This window comes from Salvia miltiorrhiza, chromosome 4, assembly GCF_028751815.1.
Source record: "Salvia miltiorrhiza cultivar Shanhuang (shh) chromosome 4, IMPLAD_Smil_shh, whole genome shotgun sequence".
Lineage (NCBI taxonomy): Eukaryota > Viridiplantae > Streptophyta > Magnoliopsida > Lamiales > Lamiaceae > Salvia > Salvia miltiorrhiza.
This window is the reverse complement of record NC_080390.1, coordinates 16,696,369-16,720,266: the sequence shown is the minus strand read 5'-3', so window position 1 is coordinate 16,720,266 and position 23,898 is coordinate 16,696,369. Positions and strand designations below refer to the sequence as shown.

Below are 23,898 nucleotides of genomic sequence, written 5' to 3'. Positions count from 1 at the left end.
AACAAGGTATATTGTTCAGACTCGACAAATATTTATGACGGATTTTCTCACATGATCAGAGTATCATATTTCTCAACTTTGACATGGGTCTTCCTATGTTATTCGGGTATTCTTGCAGCGGTCTTCTGGTTCATCCAACACAAAGCATTTATATTGCTTACCTATGCTAAGTATTCAATATGGGGTATTCTCAGCGCTGGTCTTCTTATGCGCCCAAAGAATGGAAATTATTTATCTTTGTCAACATTCAATAAACAAGAAGGAAATCTAATTTGGAACTACAATTCCAAAGTCAAGGGGAAAATGCTTATCTCTGCTTTCTTATAATATTAAAACTCTTATGTCTTCATGATTTGCAGGGATTAAGGAAAACAGCACAGCGCTGGCTTTAACAATACTTGGCTGGCTGAACACGAAGAATACCTGGTTCAACCAGACCAGGGGGAGTAGCTGATGAGGACTGAAATATGCACCAGCGCTGTGCACTATATAATGGGAACATGTCTATTTATGCTTATGGTTAGTATTATTATTATTAAGCTAACCAGTGCAGGTTTAATTGAAGATTTGGGATAATAAAAGAAATAATAGAGCTTCCGGCGTAGTCAAGCAAGCATAGGCGATTCAGACCAATGTCAATGTATTAAAGGGGCTTAAGCCCAGTTATCTTAGTAAATGGGCTTGAGGCCCTAGGGCTTATTTACATGCTTATAAATAGAGACTTAGGAGTAGGTTAGAGGGGGATCATCTCATTATTCATTCATCTCTTGTAAAGTGTAAAATACTCTCTAAAATATAGTGGAAAACCCCCCAAAACCCCCGTGGACGTAGGTCTTCTCGACCGAACCACGTAAATCTGGTGTCGTTTACTGCTTTCTAGTTTAGGTGTTGGTTTCTCGTTTCACCAACTGGCGCCGTCTGTGGGAAAGTGAGCTAAGGCGTGAGTTTCCGGTCATATGTTCTTTTCAAATTCCAGATTCCAGCAACACTCTATCGGCGATATCCGCAATTTCCCCAATCAGGCGTGTAACGTTTCTCGATCTTGACCCAATTTCTCATCATCGAGAATTCTGAACAAATCTGGATCGAGAAAGGGATTTGCAAAAAAGGTGGATTCGTTCTCTCTCTCTCTCTCATCCCAGAGTTTGCCCCTTCTCTTCTCAAAATTCGCCGACTGTTCCAGCCACCACCGTGGCTCCTGATAATCCGGCAAGGTCCGGCGCTATTCGACCTATGTCGCCTTCTGCATCTCTTCGTCTCGATTTCTCTCTTCTAAAAGGAAAAAATCGCTACTCTCGGTATATCTGGATCTACGATTGGAAAAATTGAATCCATGCCCTGATTTTCTCGGTCTTCTAGCCACTGCAGCTACACGTCTCGGTCTCTCTCTTCTCTTCAAATACTCCGGTCAAAAGATGGCTGCGGCCACCCCAAAATTCCAGATCGGGATGCAACTCTTTCTCTCTTTCAAAAAAAAAAAAATGGTGATTCCAAAAATCCCCAACCGCCATCCCTAATCGTAGATAAGGGGATCTCGATTGGAATTGGGCATTCAACTCTTTCGACCACCTGCTGAAATTGAACCGGCCGCCACCGCCACCGGTGACAACCCGGGCTCACACGCGTCGTGCGCTACTGTGTGCCCTACGAGCACAGTTCGGTTTGTTTTCTTCAATTTGAGGGCAGGGGAGGCCCCGCTGATGCGCCAACCTGGGGAACAGAATCCGCCATCCATCGAAGATGTTGAGGTTACGCAGCTCGCCAGAACCGTGCCGATTTCTGCCAGAATCGCTCCGTCGAAGGGTTTATCTAATCTGACAGGGGAGATTTTTACTTATTAGCGAGTTTCTTAATCTATTTCATGCGTGAATGAGTCCTTCAATTTTGTTGAACTTACATTGCTTGTGAAATTTCTCTGTACTTCTCAGGAGAAATGAAAAGGGGAAGAAGGAGGGATCTGGGAAATCTCTGACGGATCAAAACCAGATCCACCATACTGCATCTCATCTCCACCAAAGATTCACGAAATCAGGGCAAAACTGGAGCCCGCCTCCGCCTATACCACTGTCGCCGTGTAGGAGCCGCGCACGACGGGCACTTCTCTGCTCGTGACGGGCACTTCTCTGCTCGTGACGGGCACTTCTCTGCCCTGACGAGAACTTCTCTGCTCGTGACGGGCACTTCTCTGCTCTGCCGGTAACTTCTCTGCTCGTGACGGGAACTTCTCTGCTCTGACGGGGTGAAATGTGAACATGGAGTTGCTCTGCTCTGTGATGGATGATTCGTGGGTTGAGGTTCCAGCTGTGCTGACTCACAGTGGGCAAGGATTCGGGCCAGGGATGAATTCAGTCCGGGCCTCATGAAAAAACAGAAACGACGAGGAGAGAGTAAACACAACGAGCCTTCTCTCGGATTGTAGGGGCATGAAGCTTATGGATTTCGGTGGAACAACAAGAGCTTTCCGTTGTCGTCCCCTTGGGCTCGACTGAACAGGGCACTTGGCCCTCCAACAAAAGCTAAGTCCAATCTTCTATATGCAATAAAGTGTTTGATGCTTCAAATAAAATAGCTAGCTATAAAAAAGTCAGAGATGTATCTATATCTCATTGTATGATCGTGGTGTGATATGTGCTTTAAAATGATTTTCTATTAGCTTATGTATTGTTTGCTTTTCAAAGTCAACTATGAGGTGTTGATCAAATCTGACATGAACGATTCTTGATTGGCTTGATGTCCATTTATGCTTAATCTGCTTGATAGCTTTAATGAAAAACATAAATTCTTCATTGTGTGTAAGTGAATACAAATTTGAAATCAAGTAGAGGCCTAGAATCAGCCATTCATACTAAACTGAAGCAGTGTTTCCCAGTTCATAAGTTCGGTTTTGAAATTATGTTGTAGATATTTTATTTGCAATAAATCTCTCTGCTCGCAGACTAAATTGGTCTTATCTTGTATCTACTGTGGTTTTTCTTCCTAAACATCAGATATGTAAACTTATTTAATTCCTTGAAGCAACGCCGCGTCGTCGGCTGACTCTTTCTTTGTCTTTGATGGTGCCTTGACAGGGGGAACAATATTTGGCCATCCTTAGATGTTGTCGAGGCTTCACAGCCAGCTGAAATCGCGCCGGCGAGGGATCTTATGGGATTTTGTGGACTATATTGTGGGATTGTCTTTGTTTCCATTCGACTGATTATTTGTTAATTCATAATTCAACCTCAAGGTTTTGAGGAGTTGCTTAGGGTGTCATCTTCTGGGCATATTTTGTTGGGATTTAACGGAGCTTAAGTCAATTTTCACACTTGTTTTAGCTTTTGTGGGGCAAAAATTATGTGGACATGTTAATTCATTTCGAGTCAGTTTTGTTTATCGGCATAACATTTGCTTTGTTGATTTAATGGGCTGGGGTGTTGACAATGTGGTTTATTCGAAGTTTATGCAGATCTATCAGTTTGGGGGACGAATTATGTTGGTTCTAATTGCTATTGAACTTGTGAATCATGTTTTAAAACATTGTTGAAAATGCTATATGGACTATTTTGCAAATGCACGGCTGATTTCAATATGACTTCTCTCTAAATTCGGGATTGATCTTACTATGTTCTTACTCTGGTTTCGTGATGATTTCTCTAAGTTAGGGATTGACATGGATCACGATTAATTGAAGTTACTGTTGCCACTAGACAATGACCAATTTCCTTTCTAAGAAATTACCACATATTGATTTAGAAGAACTGACGATTTACAGCCCTATCTCAAAGGGGCTTTCATATTTGTACTAATATCTGTGCCTAAGAGATCTTGTAGCACAGGGCAATTAAATTTGGGAAAGCTTTGAACAAAATATGGGAACCGCCATAACATGAAAACGGTAAACCACTTGTAAGTGGTAATTCAGGTACTTCGCTGAACTTTATCTCGTGGAAGCATGTGAGCATGATGGGGGAGTATTATGCTTTATCACTAGGCAAAATTATGATCTTAGGGTACTTTATGGGAACATGTCAGCAGGATAGGGATTTGGGACATATTCTACTTCTTTATTTGGGCAAAACCATAACTTATATGATCTTTGTGTAATCACAACATCATCTTGGAAGCTGCACAACTTCTGCATATGTGCTTAAACTTGAAATATGGCATTATTAGTAAACGAAGCTGCACACCTTCTGCATATGTGCTAGGGCTTGAATTGCAACTTGCATATTCTACTTAACATGTTCATGCAGGGCATTGCACATGTCACCAGAGGGGGAAGTAGGGTGTATACCCGTAGTCCCCAATTTACAAATTCAAAATTGCTTCTAAGCAAGTCAAGGGAAAAGCAGAGGGATGCTATCGTAAGCCGCGAAAGTTGGTTGTGCCATCCGGGCCCTCCATGCTCCGCGCAGAGGGAAGCTATCGTAAGCCGCGAAAGTTGGTTGCACCCCCCGGGTCCTCCATGCTCCGCGCAGAGGGTTACTATTTAATCGTAAGCCGCGAAAGTTGGTTGCACCCCCCGGGTCCTCCATGCTCCGCGCAGAGGGTTACTATTTAATCGTAAGCCGCGAAAGTTGGTTGCACCTCCCGGGTCCTCCATGCTCCGCGCATAGGGTTACTATTTAATCGTAAGCCGCGAAAGTTGGTTGCACCCCCGGGTCCTCCATGCTCCGCGCAGAGGGTTACTATTTAATCGTAAGCCGCGAAAGTTGGTTGCACCCCCGGGTCCTCCATGCTCCGCGCAGAGGGTTACTATTTAATCGTAAGCCGCGAAAGTTGGTTGCACCCCCCGGGTCTTCCATGCTCCGCGTAGAGTGCTCAAAGCTTGGATGGGAAGCAGCAAAGGAATGCTTGGATGGGAAGCAGCAAAGGAATGCATACAAAGGAGGGAAGCAGCTGAGGAATGCTCCGCCATGATTTCACTGCTCTGCCGTGATTTCACTGCTCTACCGTGATTTCACTGCTCTGCCGTGATTTCACTACTCTGCCGTGATTTCACTGCTCTACCGTCATTTCACTGCTCTGTAGTGATCCCAATGCTCTGCCACCGTCCGTGATCCCAATGCTCTGCCCCCGTCCGTGATCCCAATGCTCTGCCGCCGTCCGTGATCCCAATGCTCTGCCACCGTCCGTGACCCCAATGCTCTGCCGCCGTCCGTGACCCCAATGCTCTGCCGTGACTTCAATGCTCTGCCTGGATTTCAATGCTCTGCCGGGATTTCAACGCTCTGCTGGGATTTCAATCCTCTGTTGGGATTTCTCTGCTCTGAAAGGGCATTTCTCTGCCCTGACCGGGCTGCTCTGAGGGACATTTCTCTGCTCTGAAAGGGCATTTCTCTGCTCTGACTGGGCTGCTCTGAATTACATTTCTCTGCTCTGAAAGGGCATTTCTCTGCTCTGACCGGGCTGCTCTGAGGGACATTTCTCTGCTCTGAAAGTGTATTTCTCTGCTCTGTCCGGGCTGCTCTGAGGGACATTTCTCTGCTCTGAAAGGGCATTTCTCTGCTCTGACCGGGCTGCTCTGAGGGACATTTCTCTGCTCTGAAATAGCATTTCTCTGCTTTGTCCGGGCTGCTCTGAGGGACATTTCTCTGCTCTGAAAGGGCATTTCTCTGCCCTGACCGGGCTGCTCTGAAGGACATTTCTCTGCTCTGAAAGGGCATTTCTCTGCTCTGACCGGGCTGCTCTGACGAGCATTTCTCTGATCTGATAGGTATTTCTCTGCTCTGACCGGGCTGCTCTGACGAGCATTTCTCTGATCTGATAGGAATTTCTCTGCTCTGACCGGGTATTTCTCTGCTCTACTCTACGGGCTACACTGTTTTGCGCCTTTACTCTATGGGCTGCTTTGATCTATTTTAATCGCTGCTCAGCGAGAAATAAGCTGCCTTTTGGCGTGCTATTGTCATCTATTGGTCTTCTCACGCGCTGGATTTCTTACGCGCTCAACAAGGTATATTGTTCAGACTCGACAAATATTTATGACGGGTTTTTTCACATGATCAGAGTATCATATTTCTCAACTTTGACATGGGTCTTCCAATGTTATTCGGGTATTCTTGCAGCGGTCTTCTGGTTCATCCAACACAAAGCATTTATATTGCTTACCTATGCTAAGTATTCAATATGGGGTATTCTCAGCGCTGGTCTTCTTATGCGCCCAAAGAAATGGAAATTATTTATCTTTGTCAACATTCAATAAACAAGAAGGAAATCTAATTTGGAACTACAATTCCAAAGTCAAGGGGAAAATGCTTATCTCTGCTTTCTTATAATATTAAAACTCTTATGTCTTCATGATTTGTAGGGATTAAGGAAAACAGCACAGCGCTGGCTTTAACAATACTTGGCTGGCTGAACACGAAGAATACCCGGTTCAACCAGACCAGGGGGGAGTAGCTGATGAGGACTGAAATATGCACCAGCGCTGTGCACTATATAATGGGAACATGTCTATTTATGCTTATGGTTAGTATTATTATTATTAAGCTAACCAGTGCAGGTTTAATTGAAGATTTGGGATAATAAAAGAAATAATAGAGCTTCCGGCGTAGTCAAGCAAGCATAGGCGATTCAGACCAAGGTCAATGTATTAAAGGGGCTTAAGCCCAGTTATCTTAGTAAATGGGCTTGAGGCCCTAGGGCTTATTTACATGCTTATAAATAGAGACTTAGGAGTAGGTTAGAGGGGGATCATCTCATTATTCATTCATCTCTTGTAAAGTGTAAAATACTCTCTAAAATATAGTGGAAAACCCCCCAAAACCCCCGTGGACGTAGGTCTTCTCGACCGAACCACGTAAATCTGGTGTCGTTTACTGCTTTCTAGTTTAGGTGTTGGTTTCTCGTTTCACCAACCCTAAAAAAAATTGGGAGGTAAGGGGGAGTGGGGGGAAGGGGGTTAGTGGGAGGTGGGTGGGGGTGGCGAGAATTTTTTTTTAGAAAAGAATTTTTTTTGAGGGGCGGGGGAGGGGGGGGGGGGAAGTGTGGGGGTGGCGAGTAAAATACACAAAAAATTGGGGGAGGGGGGTTGGGGGTGGCAAGAAAATTTTTAAAAAAAGATAGGGGGTGGGGTGGGGAGTGGGGTTTGGGTGGCAAGAAAAATTAAATTAATTTGGGGGGTGTATGTTTCTGGGTAGTAATATGCATGAAAAATAAGTCAGCTTTTTTTTTTTAAACAAAAATTAATTTTATTAATATTCAATTTTTTTTTCTTTCCGATTTTACCCAATGCAGATTTTGGTTTGTCCCTACAAATATAACACAAAATAGAGATGGAAGAGAGATGCAAAATAATGCCAATTTGATAAATTATGATGTCAATGTTAATTTAGTAAAAAAAAAATAAAAAATTCCATTCCATTCCATTCCTAGAATTTATTTTTAGATACCAATCATAGGAATGAAATCAAACAAGGAATTACAATTCCGTTCCTTTTATATTCCTTATACATACCAAACAAATGAATCACCAAGGTTTGTCATTCTTTTCCTCCCTTCATTCCATTCCTACATTCATTTCATTTCACCCTCATTCCATTCCATCATACCAATCACCTCCTTAGGGCATGACTGGTATGCAGGAATGGAATGAGAATGGAATGGTGATTCCTGCGTCCATTCCCAATCCTATGGCTGTTACTGCTTTTGTAATGGGAATCGTCATTCCCGATGGCATACATATGAGATTAGCCTTTCTTCCCCTCCCCCCCATGGTATTATGTATTTCCACGAATATGAGATTACTATATAATAAAAGTTTATTTATTTAATTAAATAATAATAATAATATTACTTCCTCCGTCCCATTAAACTTGGCTATATTTCCATTTTGGTTGTCCCACTAAAGTTGGCCACTTTCTAAAAATGGCAAAAAATTAACTTAATTAAAGCCACTAATTAAGTTATTAAGAAAACCCTAATTTAACCTACTTAAATCTATTTTTCCATCATTTGCACCTAACCTAGCCGCCACTTTCTAAGCTCTCCTTCTTTTTTCTTCTCCGGCGAACGACACCGCCGTCGGCCGTTGGCCCCCGCCCCGCCCCCGACCTCCCTCGCCTCTGACCTCCCTAGCCTCTGTTCTCTCCCTCTATCTTTCTCGTTGCGCGCACGCGCACGCTGAAAATGTTGCCGCTGCTCTGTCCCTCTCTCTTTCTATCTCCGTCGGACGCCTTTTCTCTTCTCTCTCGACTGACCGCTGGCTTCCTCGTCTAAATCTGCCTTCGTCTCCAGTGAGCAAGGCAGCAATCGCTTACCTTAGGGTTCCGGATCGCGCGTTTTGGGGGTGGTTCGCCCAGATTTGAGGTGTCGCGATTTGGGGACAATGGTGATTAGGGACGCCGGCTCACCTGATTACCTTTCCTCAGCCACGGCGGCGCCCTTTTCCCAGCCACGGCGCCGCCCTTCTCTCACAGCAACCAGTCGCTGTCTTACCCCTCTCTCTTCACCCCTCTCTCTCTCTCTCGGTCTTTCATCTCTGCCGGCGGTGGTGAGGCCAGCCGTCGGTCATGCGATTCTCAGTGACAAGGGGTTTAATTTTCTGGTTCTTTTGATTTTTGATTAGATTGATTTTGTGGTTTGATTGAGGAAAATTGGGGAAAATTGATTTTCTGGTTTGATTGAGAAAAATTGGATTGATTTTTTGGTTTTTGATTGTTGCCGATGCGATTCTCAGCGACAAAGTGTTTTTTGATTTTTTTGAAGACCGCCGGTGTCGCCGTCGTTGTCGTCGGCGCCGGCGCTGTCGTTGCCGGCAGCCAGAAGGTGCAGTGAGAAGTGGGATGTGGACCATATCTAATTAACTCTTTAATTTTATTGGAACACACTTAATTAATACATAACAATTTATTTCTTAATCTCCGTGCTGAAAAGAATGTGGCCAACTTTAATGGGACGGAGGGAGTAATAAATAGTAAAATAATTTAATATTATTAATATAATAAATATTAATTATTGCAAAAAATAATAATAAAATATAATAAAATTAATAATAATAAATAATAATAGTAAAAATAATAAAATAATTTTAATAATAATAATAAATAAATAATAATATTAATATAATAAATAATAATTATAATGTAATAAAATTAATAATAAAAAAATAATATTAGTAAACATAATAAATAATTTTAATAATAATAAATAACTAAATAATATTAATATTAAAATAATAAATGATAATACTAGTAAAACAATGATAATGAATAAAATAATAATAATAATAATAATAATAATAATAATAATAATAATAATAATTTAATATTATTATTATTGTATTAATTTTATTTTATTCCTATCCATTCATTCCTTGTAAATACCAACCATATGAATCTTATATTTCATTCCATTCCATTCCCATTATCATTCCATTCCAAAATCAATTCTATTCCCTTCTAGCTCGCATTGGCTCGGTCCTCCTGCGTAAGTCGGAGCACCTGCGGCAGCAAAGTAGGGTCTCTTGGCTTTCTGATGGTGATAGGAACACTCGCTTCTTCCACTCTATGGTTAAGTGGCGTCGTTCCAATCAAAATATTAAGCAGCTTAATATTGATGGGGTTATCTCGGAGGACCCGGATGTCATGGCGGCCCATGTGATACATTTTTATGAGGATCTCTTTTCTGAACCGATTTCTGAACCGGTGGATAGATCTTGGATTTCTGGTTACATTTCGGCTTCAGTCACCTCAGCCCAGGCTGCTATGCTCACAACTCCTCCTTCTGCTGAGGATATTCGTCTGGCTGTTTTCTCCATGGATAGGAATAGTGCCCCTGGTCCTGACGGGTTCAATGGCGCTTTCTTTCAGCATTCGTGGGAGGTGGTGGGGGAGGACCTTATTGCTGTTGTTCGCCGGTTCTTCACTCATAGCTATCTCCCCCATGGTCTCAACTCCAACTTACTTTGTCTTCTCCCCAAGAAGACAGATGCGGTTCTTGTTTCTGACTTCCGGCCTATTGTGTTGGGAAATTTCTTTTTCAAAGTCATCACCAAGATTCTTGCCTCTAGGTTGAATGAAGTTGATATGAACTTGGCCGGTGATTATGGAGTTTCACCGGAAAACACGACGATAAACTAAAAGATATGGAAAATTCCGATCTACTTGATTTATACGCGGAAGATTGAGAATGAACGGAACAAATTGAAATTACAGATAAAAGATGGAATGCCTCAAAACCCCTGAAATCTAAACCACGAAATGATCTAGGCGAATAATTCCCTAAACCCCAACGTGCATTTGACGCAGGAACTCGGAGACGCTGAATGACACACGGCGAGGGATGTAGATCTCGTCGATTCGTCGATAGGTTGAATCCTTGTTTATCAAGAAGAATTCGAAAACTTGAGAGAGAATTAAACTCATTGTTATATTATCAAAATTGTCTGCCTTGTCCAACACATAACATCCCTATTTATAGGGAACGGGAAACCCTACGTAAAAAGAAAATAAACAGAAAAAGAAATAACGGAACTTGTTCAGCAAGTCAAAAGAAACCCTAGTGAGAAATCCTCTGAAAGACGCAGAGGAATCAAGTCTGCTCTGACAAAGCCAGAGGAATCACGTCTTCTCTGGCGGGTTGAATCTGCTCGGGCAGACTCCACTTGAACTCTCTGCTCGGGCAGACTCCACTTGATTTCTCTGCTCGGGCAGACTCCACTTGATTTCTCTGCTCGGGCAGACTCGCCGTGAATTCTCTGCTCGGGCAGACTCGACGTGAATTCTCTGCCCAGTCGATTCTTCCCGGGGATAACGATTCCGCTGCTCTGGCAAGGCCAGAGGAATCGAGTCTTCTCTGGGCGGCATGATTCCGCTGTTCTGGCAAAGCCAGAGGAATCGAGACTTCTCTGGTGGTTCAACTCGGTAAGCAATAAGGTTTACCACCTTTGAGCTCTGATCCGTCGGTCCTTCTCCAATTGGCCTTTTCAGCTCTTGCCTCCAGATTTCCTCCACCAATGTCATTAAATTAGCCTTGAACGTCCTGGCCCTAGCTCTCGTCACTGGACCATTTAATGATGCAGTTAAGAGTAGAGGCCTCCAGAGTAGAGGCCTCCACCAATGATGCATTTAATGATGCAGTTCAGTGACGAGAGCTAGGGCCAGGACGTTCAAGGCTAATTTAATGACATTGGTGGAGGAAATCTGGAGGCAAGAGCTGAAAAGGTGTCGCAGCCCGATTCCCGACGCTAGTAATAGCGGGGTACGAGTATCGATACGACTATTATTAAAAGAATAAAAGATAAGAGGAATAGGTCGAACATCAAGCGGAAGCTCGCATCGAAAGGTGTTAATCATCATAAAGGAACCCAAGGGTAAAATCGTCAATGTCGTTATAACTTTTTATTTATCAGGAATTTCACGAACAAAAACAAAACGGGTATAGCTCATTTTTCGTAAGGAAGAATAATATGCAGAGTATCGCAGCAAAAGGCGAATCGATTATATGTATGAAGACATATAACCGTGAGTACATTGCTTAAATTCAAAAGAAAATCAAAGTATATATATATCAATCATCAAGACTTTATCGTCAAAATGGAAATGCGATAAAGTAAATACATCCTCTAACAATTCCCCACCAGCACCAGTCCAATCTCGCTCCTCGCTTAGTCTGCACATTTAGAAATACATGCAGGGCGTAAGTACATAATACTCAGTGGGCAAACGCCGAAAAACAAGGAAAGTGCTCTTAGAGCTATAAGTTTGAAGCTTGCCATATCTCAGCAATACACAGAAATAAGTTAGCATAAATGAATCTGTGCATGCAGTTTTCATAATCAACATCATAAATAAGTGTCTGCAGACAAAGTAATCGACATGTATGTACCGCATCTACAACTCATCATTATATTTAAGGTACTGAGAAGTAGGCCTCCCTCTCAAGTACCGTGACCGGCCGACCCGAAGACGGCTCACAGTCACCTCTGTGCACAAAATCCCGCTTGTGGCAGGACCGAATTCGTCTCATCTCATCAGTAGAGGGTAACATACAAGCTGAACATCAAAAATTGGCAAGTCAAACAGTTCTCAAACATCATTTATCTCAAAACATTTGTTAATCTCATAACATCATCAAAGACAGCCAAAACCCAAAACCAAGCACAGCAAGTGGAGGCCAAGCCGATAGAAAATGCTCTCGCCTCTCGTAGGGTTTTGCGCCGCCGCCGCCTAGGCGGCTCTCTCCGGCCGGCTCTGGTCTTCTCCGGTCGGCCTCATGACCTCTCTCTTACCGTCTGAGTTTCCCCCGCTCTCGGATCTTCTTGGGGCACAGCCTAGGGTTTCTCAAAATCTGCTACACAACCCTAGAATCTTGGTGAATTCGGCTGGAATGGCCTCCCCGCCAGCCTCGCCTTCAGTTACGGCGCACGAGGTTTCTTTCGATTGGAGTCTCTGTTCGGCCTTCGCTAAGGGTAGGGCTCCGCCGCCGCTGTCGGATAAGGAGCAATCCTGGTCTAGGGCTCTGACCTCTCATCGGGCCCCAAGGGAAGGAAGTTCCGGCCATGATCCTCTCTGGCAGTCTTCGGTCACAAGGGCTTTGGAAACGACCCTCGGCGAACTCAAGGCCCCCTTGCTTAAGGAGCTGTCTCTCTCCCATGGTTTTCAGGTTTGCAATAATAGGATTTTCTTTTCTGATCCGACCCAGTTCAGATCTTCAACGCCGCCGGTTACTGTTAGGTTCCCAGCCGACTATGCTGTTGCCTCGATGGTGGGATCAACGAACTCTACTTCCAGCACCGTGGAAGTGCAGCCTGTTCCCTCTTCAAAACTGATGGGAAAAGACCGTGATCACCTTCCCAAAGGGATGTCTTTTGCTGAGACTCTTAAAGCTGGCTCGGGGCGTCCCGATGATGTCCCTGCTCATAACTTTACTGTCCTGAAACCGGGCATTCTTGCGGACCGCCCTTGCTTGTCGCTTTCTTCGGCTTTCCGGTAAAGACATATCAAAACTTTCCAATTTTCTCTCCATGGTAGGATTTTCTCAAAAAAGGGGAGGCGCCTCGTTTTGCTGCGGATCTTTTCGCAGAGCTTTCCGCTGTCTGGCAACCTAGCTCGGCTTGGGAGGTTATTCCTTTGGGAAAGGGCTACTTCACTCTGAAGTTCACTTCTCCAGCGGACTTTGAAGTTGCGTTTGCGAAATCTGCTTGGCATCTTCGTGTTGGAATTCTCTTCTTGCAAGCCTGGACTCCAAATTTCAACCCTAATAAGATGGAGTCTTCCACGGCACAGGTTTGGGTTTGTATTTTCAATTTACCACATGAATTTTGGCATCCGGAAGTTTTGGTTGGTATTGCTAAGCATGTGGGCACTCCGCTCCTTGTGGATGGCTTGTCGGCAAGGGCGTCCGTGGGTTATTTTGCTAGAGTTCTTGTTGAAATGAATTTAGCGCTGTCCATACCTGATTCTCTTGATGTGCAGTGTGATGGGGACATTTTTGAACTTGAGTTTAAATATGAGGAGTTGCCTTCTTTTTGCTGTCTTTGCTCTACTGTCGGCCACTATACTGGGAATTGCAGGAAACTCCCCTCAGAGACAGATGGTGAGCCGTCTTCCCCGACTCAGTCGGCAGGGAAAAATGGAGGTCGACGTGGCAAACGGCGCCGGGCTAGACCTAGGCGGAGACGCGCCAGGAGCAGGAATGTTGTCCAGGCGCTGTCTTCGGATCCGCCGGAAGACAGGGAGATAACGAAGGATCAGCCAGTTGGTTTGCCGGGTACAAAGGAGACTACTTCCTTGTCTCAGGAGGTTCCTTCGGAGGACTGTCCTCGCACCCCAGTGGCTGTTTCATCGGTTATCTCCACGTATAATACGTTCGAGGCTCTTGAGAAGGGGCTGGAGACGGAGGTTGGGAAAGGACCAAACGATATGAGTATCATCAAGGACTCTTCTGTGAATCATGTGGAAGGCTCCTCGGCTGTCGTGCACTCTTTGAGTAAGAGTATTGAGGTAGTACCGGCGGAGGCGGATCTTTCTGGCTCGGACCCGTTGGAGGGTTCTTCTTCCTTGACGAAGAACGCGCAACCGGTGCAGTTGGCGGTCATTGGTGCTTTGGTGTCCGGGTCGCAGCGTCCCTTGGGTCCTTCATCCCCCCATCCAAAGAAAGTTCTGGCAGCTCGTCCCCCTCTACCCCAGGGTCGTGGGGGGAGAGGTGGGCGGACCCCGTCCACCGCCGACTCGGGACGATTTAGCTATGTTTCTTTTCGCAGTTCCTCCCCGACAGGTGGAGTTTATATTGACCCCCCTGGGAAGAAAGGGGGTAACAAGCCTTTGATGACAGCGCGGCGGGGTTGTTCCCCGGATGCGGAATTCTTGGAAAAGGTTGTCTGATTCCTCTGGCGCTTGGTTCCTCTGGCGCTTGATTCCTCTGGCGCTTGATTTCTCTGGCGCTTGATTTCTCTGGCGCTCGTTTTCTCTGGCGCTTGATCTCTCTGGCGCTTGGTCTCTCTGGCGCTTGGTCTCTCTGGCGCTTGTTTCCTCTGGCACTTGATCCCTCTTGCGCCCGACTCCTCTGGCGCTTGATCCCTCTGGCGCTTGTTTCCTCTGGCGCTTGATTCCTCTGGCGCTTGATCCCTCTGGCGCTTGTTTCCTCTGGCGCTTGATCCCTCTGGCACCCGACTCCTCTGGCGCATGGTTCCTCTGGCGCTTGACCCCTCTGGCGCTTGATCCCCCTGGCGCTTGTTTCCTTTGGCGCTTGTTTTCTCTGGCGCGCGTTCTTGTGTTGTGCTCTACCCGGGACGGCTCTGGCATGGACTTTGCTTGGCCTCGGTTGTGACCCTTTGCGGTCCCGTCTCTTGTTCGTTCTTGTTTTTTCTTTCTTTTTTCGCTTGGGTTTTTTGTCTTTTTTGTTTTTTGTTTTTTGGTTTGGGTTTTTCCGAACTTTCCTTGTTTGCGCCTGTGCTCTCAAGGGTTTTGTTTTTCTTCAATAAAATTTATATTTCAGCAGCTCATAACATCATCAAATCATTCTAGAAAGCTCATATGATAAACATATACTCAAAATATTGCCCACCTGAAGACCTTACTCAAAATCTCCCGTCAAAGCGGAGTTACTTACTTCCTTGCTCTGCTCGTGTCTTCAGGGATTATCATCATCATCGAAGGTTCATGTCATAAAATGAATCTCGATTAGTAACTCATTACTAATTCCAATCTCATCTCAACTATAACTTTTCACTCAACGTCTATTTACCCATTAAAACTCAATCCCTAGGTATACTCGGCTTCTAAGGATTCACACGTCCTATTATCGACTTAACTCTCAACTTGGCTCAAACTCATAGCAATCAAGCACATAAACAAGTATAAACACTTAAGCATATGAAAAACACACATAGACAAGTCAAAAACAAACTTCACTCTGCACTGACTCAACTTTAAAACCTCACCAGACTCTGTACCGAACTCCCCTGGAGTCGTAACTTATACCAAAAGAAACCTCTTTGAGTCTAGTTGCATTTAAAAAAACGTAGGATAAAAATCTCCAAGTGTTTTAGGAGATATGACTGTTTTACTACAGTCTACCATATTCGGCAGTTTTTAGCAACCGAAAAGTTTGATTTTTGAAAAAATAGTAAACAAAGTCCAAATGACTTGAAATTTTACCGGTGTGCTCAAGACTCTCAAATATACTTACCATAAAAGTTTCGTGGTGTTTGGGTATCAAAAACCCCTCGAAAACAGTAGGTCAGTGCGTCATGAAAAACGACTCCGAATCATTCACGCAAGCAAACATGCTCAACTCAACATTTCTTCAAAGCAAACTCATCAAAGCTCATTTTAAGCATTTAAAGCGCTTAAAAACATTCAAGTACAACACAAATACTCATAGTACTCAATCTCGACTCTTTTCTTTCATCATAAACTCAAATCTCATGGAAAACGTCTCAACGAACATATCAAACTGATATGATCCTGGCCGATCAAATCGAATACGCAAGCGGAAGACTGAAAAACGAACTAATAAAATTAAAGACTGATAAAAATATGGAATCCCAAAACCTCTTAATCTAACCCACGGAATGATTTAGGCGAACGGATCCCTAAACCCCAATGTGAAGTTGACGCAGCAACTCGGGGACGATGAATGACACGCGACGAGGGATGGTTGACTCGCCGTTACGCCGGATAAATGAACTCTCTTGGAATATACAAGAGAAAATTCGAAACTCTCAAGGAGAAGTGATAACTCACGAAATTTGATATAAAATTGGTTGATAATTCGTTCATAACAAGAGGCCTATATATAGGCAACAATAAAGAGACCTAGTCTAATAAGGAAACAAGTAAAACCTAATCTAAACCCTAATTTTCGTCCATCATAAAGACTACAAATAAGGTATGCGAAAACCTAACCAAACTAGGAGAATAAACATGGAAAATAACTCCTAATCTAATAAGGAAACATATCCTTAGTCAAAACAAGGTATAAAACTCAAAATTGACTCAACTAAGGCCTAATTTCAGCCACCCTAACATAACCCACGAAAATTATAAGATAAAACAAAATAAAAGACTCTATTAAATCAGCCCACATATGCAACGTAACTTGGGCCTCCATGGCATGCATCATTCCCCTCCTCTTGAAAGGGATTTGTCCTCAAATCCAAGTCGTCAATCCAAATGCCGGGATCAAAAATCAAATTTTCGTTCCTTGCATTAATTGACTGTTGGACCATAGCTTTTCTCCCTTGTGCACTATTCTTCTTCTTCGGCTCTAACTCTGACTTCTCTTGAACCTTGAACCGCAACACAATGATCAGCCTCTCCTCCTTCACGGCCCACATCCAATCACAAGCCCTTGCAAGAAATGACTTCTGCATAAACCCAATCTCCTTTTTATCTATGGGCTGCTCCTTTTCAACGCCCTTAGCTTGCGTCAAAGCCTTTGCTTCCAAATTAGTTGGAGTAGATTCCTCAAGAACTTCGTCACTTGAATCCTTCAATTTTAGCAACTTAGGAGTAGACTCATCATCTTTGACATCAACCTCTCTATCAACTTCCACCAACTCCTTTGGATTCAAACATGCCTCTTTCATTGATATACGCCACGACTTCCACTTCAACATTCATCTTTTTTGGATTCAAACGGTGGCTTGTCTGGTTGAGAGTGACGGTGTCTTCTAGTTGTTGCATTGGCAATGACTGATTCTCTTCATAGATCCAATTATCCCACTCCCCTCCAAGATACGATTTATGATCGTGTTTCTTTTGGATTGATGGAATATTTTTCAACTTGATATTCTCATGATCCCTTGCTTCATCTCGCCTTTTCTTGCAGCTATAAAATTGTCGAGAAGCATTCTCGAACTCTTCCTCGTAAGATTTTTCTTCTTTCATAAGACCCCTTCGAGGACGCCTAATTGACTGAAGAAAATTCTGATCCGGTCTCCGTTGAGATTGCTCAATTAAATCTAACCTCTCATGAATAGGCTTAAACGCATTCTCTATGATTCTCTGCAGCTCTTCCACCATATATGTAGGCAAATCGACTCCAGTCATACTCCTGAAGAATTCCTAGGAATTTATCAATTCGTCGCTGAACAGGTCAGCCAACTTCAACCCTTCGTTTTAAGCATAAAACGTCCTCCACTCGTATTTTACCCAGAAATACGACTTCTTCGTCTTCGAGAGAGCTTTCTTTGGCCACCTAATTCGCCTTAATCCGAGCTCTGTACAGAAAGTTATGGCCGTTTTTCGGAGACTGCCAGAACTTGATTTCCTGCGAAAATCTGGATACGAAACGCGGCTCTGATACCAGATGATATGATCCTGGCTGATCAAATCGAATACGCAAGCGGAAGACTGAAAAACGAACTAATAAAATTAAAGACTGATAAAAATATGGAATCCCAAAACCTCTGAATCTAACCCACGGAATGATTTAGGCGAACGGATCCCTAAACCTCAATGTGAAGTTGACGCAGCAACTCGGGGACGATGAATGACACGCGACGAGGGATGGTTGACTCGCCGTTACGCCGGATAAATGAACTCTCTTGGAATATACAAGAGAAAATTCGAAACTCTCAAGGAGAAGTGATAACTCACGAAATTTGATGTAAAATTGGTTGATAATTCGTTCATAACAAGAGGCCTATATATAGGCAACAATAAAGAGACCTAGTCTAATAAGGAAACAACTAAAACCTAATCTAAACCCTAATTTTCGTCCATCATAAAGACTACAAATAAGGTATGCGAAAACCTAACCAAACTAGGAGAATAAACATGGAAAATAACTCCTAATCTAATAAGGAAACATATCCTTAGTCAAAACAAGGTATAAAACTCAAAATTGACTCAACTAAGGCCTAATTTCAGCCACCCTAACATAACCCACGAAAATTATAAGATAAAACAAAATAAAAGACTCTATTAAATCAGCCCACATATGCAACGTAACTTGGGCCTCCATGGCATGCATCACAAACAAATTCTCTTTTCATTCTCATGCTCAAAGTTACTCAATTACTCAAACATGATCTTTCACGTCATATAACTCATTATTCACATATTTATTCTCTTTTTATCACGTAAACTATATTTTAATGAAAATCCATGTATCAACATAAAACTCTTAACAAAACATGACAAAAATTCACATAATGGTCATAGAGCAATTTGGACCTCCTTTTACCAAGCATCAAACTCACTTCATACAAGAACTCAAAACTCATACAAACTAAATTAAGTCAAAATTTTATTTAGCCTACAATAGACTTAATCAAAGATACCAAGACACTACTATCATGCTTAAAAACATATAACTTAAGCCAAAATCACTTAATAACACATAGACCAAAAGTCCTAATTTTTATTAAACTAGACTCTTTGAAAATTTTACAAACACCTATGAATCTTTAATCCATTCATAGATCTATCATTATTAACCAATTAATCTCACATATAAATCATCAATTCACAAATAAGGGCATGTATACACATATCCCTAATTTTATTAAACTAACTCTCATCCAAATCATCAATTGACATCATATACCCAAATTACTCCATCAATCATCATCATATACATCTCATGGACTCATCTACATCATCAATTCATCATTTAACTCATTGACTCAAAAGTTCCCATTTTTGGGTAAACTAAATTCCATCGGATTTTCACATCTCAAGTCACATACTTCACAACACACATCAAACATCAACATACCTCATGTAAATCTCATTTTTCACCCCAAATCAAGAAAAGAAAAAGAAAATTTTTGAAGGGGTGAAGACCCACTTTTTCGAAAATTTAAGAAATAGGGAGGGGGTGATTTTCTTGCTTCAATCTTTCAAGAATACACACACAACAGCCTTCAAGCAAGATTTATGGAAAAACATGGTCACTTACCCAAGTTTCTTACCAAAGTTCACACTTTCTCACTCTAACTTTGGAGTTCTTCTTCAAGGATTCTCTTGATTATAAGTGGCTAGAATGTGTTTATGGAAGATTTTAGAGTGGATTGAGGTGTTTGGTAATATTTTTGGAAGCTCCGAAGGTCTTCTTCAATGGAGGAAAATGGAGGAAAGTGAGAGGTGAGGGAGAGGGAGAGAAGGCCGAAAATTGTAAGTGAGGGAGAGAGAATTTGCTTTGCAAGATTGTAATTGATCTTGTGAATCTTAAAGAAGATTTGAAGATCTTATGAAATATTTTGTGATCTTAGGGAATATTTGGCAATTAAAGCATGATCTCTCTCACTCTAATCTCTACACCCTCAATCTCTACTATCTCAATAATACACTCTCAATCTCTACTCTCTCAATCTCCATACTTAGCTGCTGAAATATAAATTTTATTGAAGAAAAACAAAACCCTTGAGAGCACAGGCGCAAACAAGGAAAGAACAGAAAAACTAAAAACAAAAAAAGACAAAAAACCCAAGCGAAAAAAAAAGAAAAAACAAGAACGAACAAGAGACGGGACCGCAAAGGGTCACAACCGAGGCCAAGCAAAGTCCACGCTAGAGCCGTCCCGGGTAGAGCACAAAAACACAAGAACGCGCGCCAGAGAAAGCAAACGCCAAAGGAGACAAGCGCCAGTAGGGTCAAGCGCCAGAAGAAACAAGCGCCAGAGGGATCAAGCGCCAGCGGGATCAAAGGCCAGAGGAATCAAGCGCCAGAGGAATCAAGCGCCAGAGGAATCCTGCGCCTGGGGAATCAAGCGCCAGAGGGATCAAGCGCCAGAGGGATCAAGCGCCAGAGAGATCAAGCGCCAGAGGAAACAAGCGTCAGAGGGATCAAGCGCCAGAGGGATCAATCCCCAGAGGAATCAAGTGCCAGAGGAATAAAGCGCCAGAGGGATCAAGCACCAGAGAGATCAAGCGCCAGAGAGAACAAGCGCCAGAGAAATCAAGCGCCAGAGAAATCAAGCAACCTTTTCCAAGAATTCCGCAGGTTCCGGGGAACAACCCCGCCGCGCTGTCATCAAAGGCTTGTTACCCCCTTTCTTCCCATGGGGGTCAATAGAAACTCCACCTGTCGGGGAGGAACTGCGAAAAGAAACATAGCTAAAACGTCCCGAGTCGGCTGTGGGCGGGGTCCGCCCACCTCTCCCCCCACGACCCTAGGGAAGAGGGGGACGAGCTGCCAGAACTTTCTTCGGATGGGGGGAGGAAGGACCCAATGGACGCTGCGACCCGGACGCCAAAGCACCAGTGACCGCCAACTGCACCGGTTGCGCGTTCTTCGTCAGGGAAGAAGAACCCTCCAACGGGTCCAAGCCAGAGAGATCCGCCTCCGCCGAAACTACCTCAATACTCTTACTCAAGGAGCGCACGACAGCCGAGGAGCCTTCCACATGAATCACAGAAGAGTCCTTGATGATACTCATATCGTTTGGTCCTTTCCCAACCTCCGTCTCCAGCCCCTCCTCAAGAGCCTCGAACGTATTATACGTGGATATACCCGACGAAACAGCCACTGGGGTGCGAGGAGAGTCCTCCGAAGGAACCTCCTGAGATAAGGAAGTAGTCTCCTTTGTACCCGGCAAAGCAACTGGCTGATCCTTCGTTACCTCCCGGTCTTCCGGCGGATCCAAAGACCGCACCTGGACAACATTCCTGCTCCTGGCGTGTCTCCGCCTAGATCGAGCCCGGCGCCGTCTGCCACGTCGACCTCCATTTTGCCCTGCCGGCTAAGTCGGGGAAGACGGCTCACCATCTATCTCCGAGGGGAGTTTCCTGCAATTCTCAGTAGAGTGGCCAGCAGTAGAGCAAAGACAGCAAAAAGAAGGCAACTCCTCATATTTAAACTCAATTTCAAAAATGTCCCCATCGCACTGCACATCAAGAGAATCAGGTATGGACAGCGCTAAATTCATTTCAACAAGAACTCTAGCAAAATAACCCACGGACGCCCTTGCCGACAAGCCATCCACAAGGAGCGGAGTGCCCACATGCTTAGCAATACCAACCATGACTTCCGGGTGCCAAAATTCATGGGGTAAATTAAAAATACGAACCCAAACCTGTGCCGTGGAAGACTCCAGCTTATTAGGGTTGAAATTTGGAGTCCAGGCTTGCAAGAAGAGAATTCCAACACGAAGACGCCAAGCAGATTTCGCAAAAGCAACTTCAAAGTCCGCTGGAGAAGTGAACTTCAGAGTGAAGTAGCCCTTTCCCAAAGGGATAACCTCCCATGCCGAACTAGGTTGCCAGACAGCGGAAAGCTCGGCGAAAAGATCCGCAGCAAAACGAGGCGCCTCCCCTTTTTTGAGAAACATCCTGCCATGGAGGGAAAATTGGAAAGTTTTGATCTGTCTTTGCCGGAAAGCCGAGGAAAGCGACAAGCAAGGGCGGTCCGCAAGCATGCCCGGTTTCAGGACAGTAAAGTTATGAGCAGGGACATCAGCGGGACGTCCCGAGCCAGCTTTAAGAGTCTCGGCAAAAGACATCCCTTTGGGAAGGTGAACACGGTCCTTTCCCATCAGTTCCGAAGAGGGAACAGGCTGCACTTCCACGGTGCTGGAAGTAGAGATCGTCGATCCCACCATCGAGGCGACATCAAAGTCGGCGGGGAACCTAACAGTAACCGGCGGCGTTGAAGAACCGAACTGGGTCAGATCAGAAAAGGAAACCCTATTATTGCAAACCTGAAAACCATGGAAGAGAGACGGCTCCTTAATCAAGGGGGCCTTGAATTCGCCGAGGGACGTTTCCAAGGTCTTTGTGGCCGAAGACTACCAGAGCGGCGGCGGAGCCCTACCCTTAGCGAAGGCCGAACAGAGACTCCAATCGAAAGAAACCTCGTGCGTCGTAACAGAATTCGAGGCTGGCGGGGAGGCCATTCCAGTCGAATTCACCAAGATTCTAGGGTTGTGTAGCAGATTTTGAGAAACCCTAGGCTGCGCCCCAAGAAGATCCGAGAGCGGGGGAAACTCAGATGGTAAGAGAGAGGTCATGAGGCCGACCGGAGAAGACCAAGGCCGGCCGGCCAGAAAAGAGGCCGGAGAGAGCCGCCTAGGCGGCGGCGGCGCAAAACCCTACTAGAGACGAGAGCATTTTTTTTCAATCTCCATACTTAGCAATTTGAGGCATTTAATCAAATGGTAGAGAAATTAAAATAAAGTGTGAGAAGGGTGATTAAATAAAAATCACAATAACTATGGAAATATTACTCATAATAAAATACCATAGCATAATTATTCATGTGATCAAATAAAATTATTATAGCACTAATATTAGTGCACTCACTTAATATAATATTCCTCTTCGTAGGAAAAATAATTTTAAAAAAATTATGCTAGGAAAAATTTCCATAAACCGTCATCATTCGATTTCTCGGTAAAAATAAACCGCACTTGCTTTGGAAACTTAATCAAAATTCCAAGTGCTAAAGTCTCAAATAAAAATCATAATAACTTGGTCATAATGACACACGTCACAGAAATCACATAATCAATCAGTCACGTAATTTCACATAACATCACATCAAAGCAGTCGGCAAATACAAACAACTAGACGTCTCTCAGACCGACTTTAATTATCAAGGTTTCTCACTCTTTCTTCCTCGACTCTATTTCCAACTCATTATTCCTATTTTCTTAATAGGACAGTCAAACTCTAATAATCGGTATCCGGTAACTCTATTCCCGGTAGTTGGAAAAAAAAAAATCTCAGCTCAGTTCAATCAGCATCTCTATCTCAACTCATTTCTCAAATCTCATCACTCTAATTCCATCATCGGTTTATTCACTCGTATCTCTATTTAAAAGACAATCTGTCTTATCTGCTCATAAAAAAAAAAATTCGTATTTCGACATCTCAGTACTCTCATTAGTGTTAAGACACTATTTCTCAACATAGGGAAAAGTACGGGGTGTTACATCCCACCCCCCTTAAAAAAAATTTCGTCCCGAAATTTGAGTTATTCACCTTCGGGAAAAAGCTCTGGGTACTTCTCTTTCATCTTCTCTTCCAGTTCCCATGTTGATTCTTCTTAACCGTGATGTCTCCATTGGATTTTCACCAAAGGAATCGACTTGTCCCTCAATTGTTGGATTTTTCAGTCCAGCATAGCATTAGGTCTCTCTTCATAGCTCAATTCTGGTTCCAGGGACACTTCTTCTTGATGGATGACGTGGTTTGGATCAAACACGTACTTTCTCAGTTAGAGAAACATGGAAAACGTCATGGACGTTCGCGAAGCTCGGAGGCAACGCTAGTTTATAGGCTACAGGGCCTACTTTCTCTAATATATCATAAGGTCCTATATATCTCGGTTTGAGTTTTTCTTTAACTCGAAAATAACATGCTCCCCGAGATAGGGAAAACTCACATAAACATTGTCTCTAACGCCAAAAGAATCTATCAGTGATTACTCAACTATTGGATTTTCTTCTCTCGCTTTTGCTAATCGATGCCACATTTCATGGCTATGTGGTCCCACTTCTATTGTGGAAATCTCTAATAGGTGTAAT

General features: G+C 43.6%; 1 long non-coding RNA gene across 1 annotated transcript; it reads right to left on the bottom strand.

Annotated features, from left to right (window-relative positions):
- Positions 1–11,346: 11,346 nt before the first annotated feature.
- Positions 11,347–19,538, bottom strand: LOC131019867 (uncharacterized). Its single transcript, XR_009100512.1, has 3 exons — positions 19,333–19,538; positions 14,989–15,052; positions 11,347–11,592 (listed from the first exon to the last, which is right to left on the bottom strand). It is a non-coding gene; the product is annotated as an uncharacterized LOC131019867 (long non-coding RNA).
- Between the last annotated feature and the right edge of the window lie 4,360 nt (positions 19,539–23,898).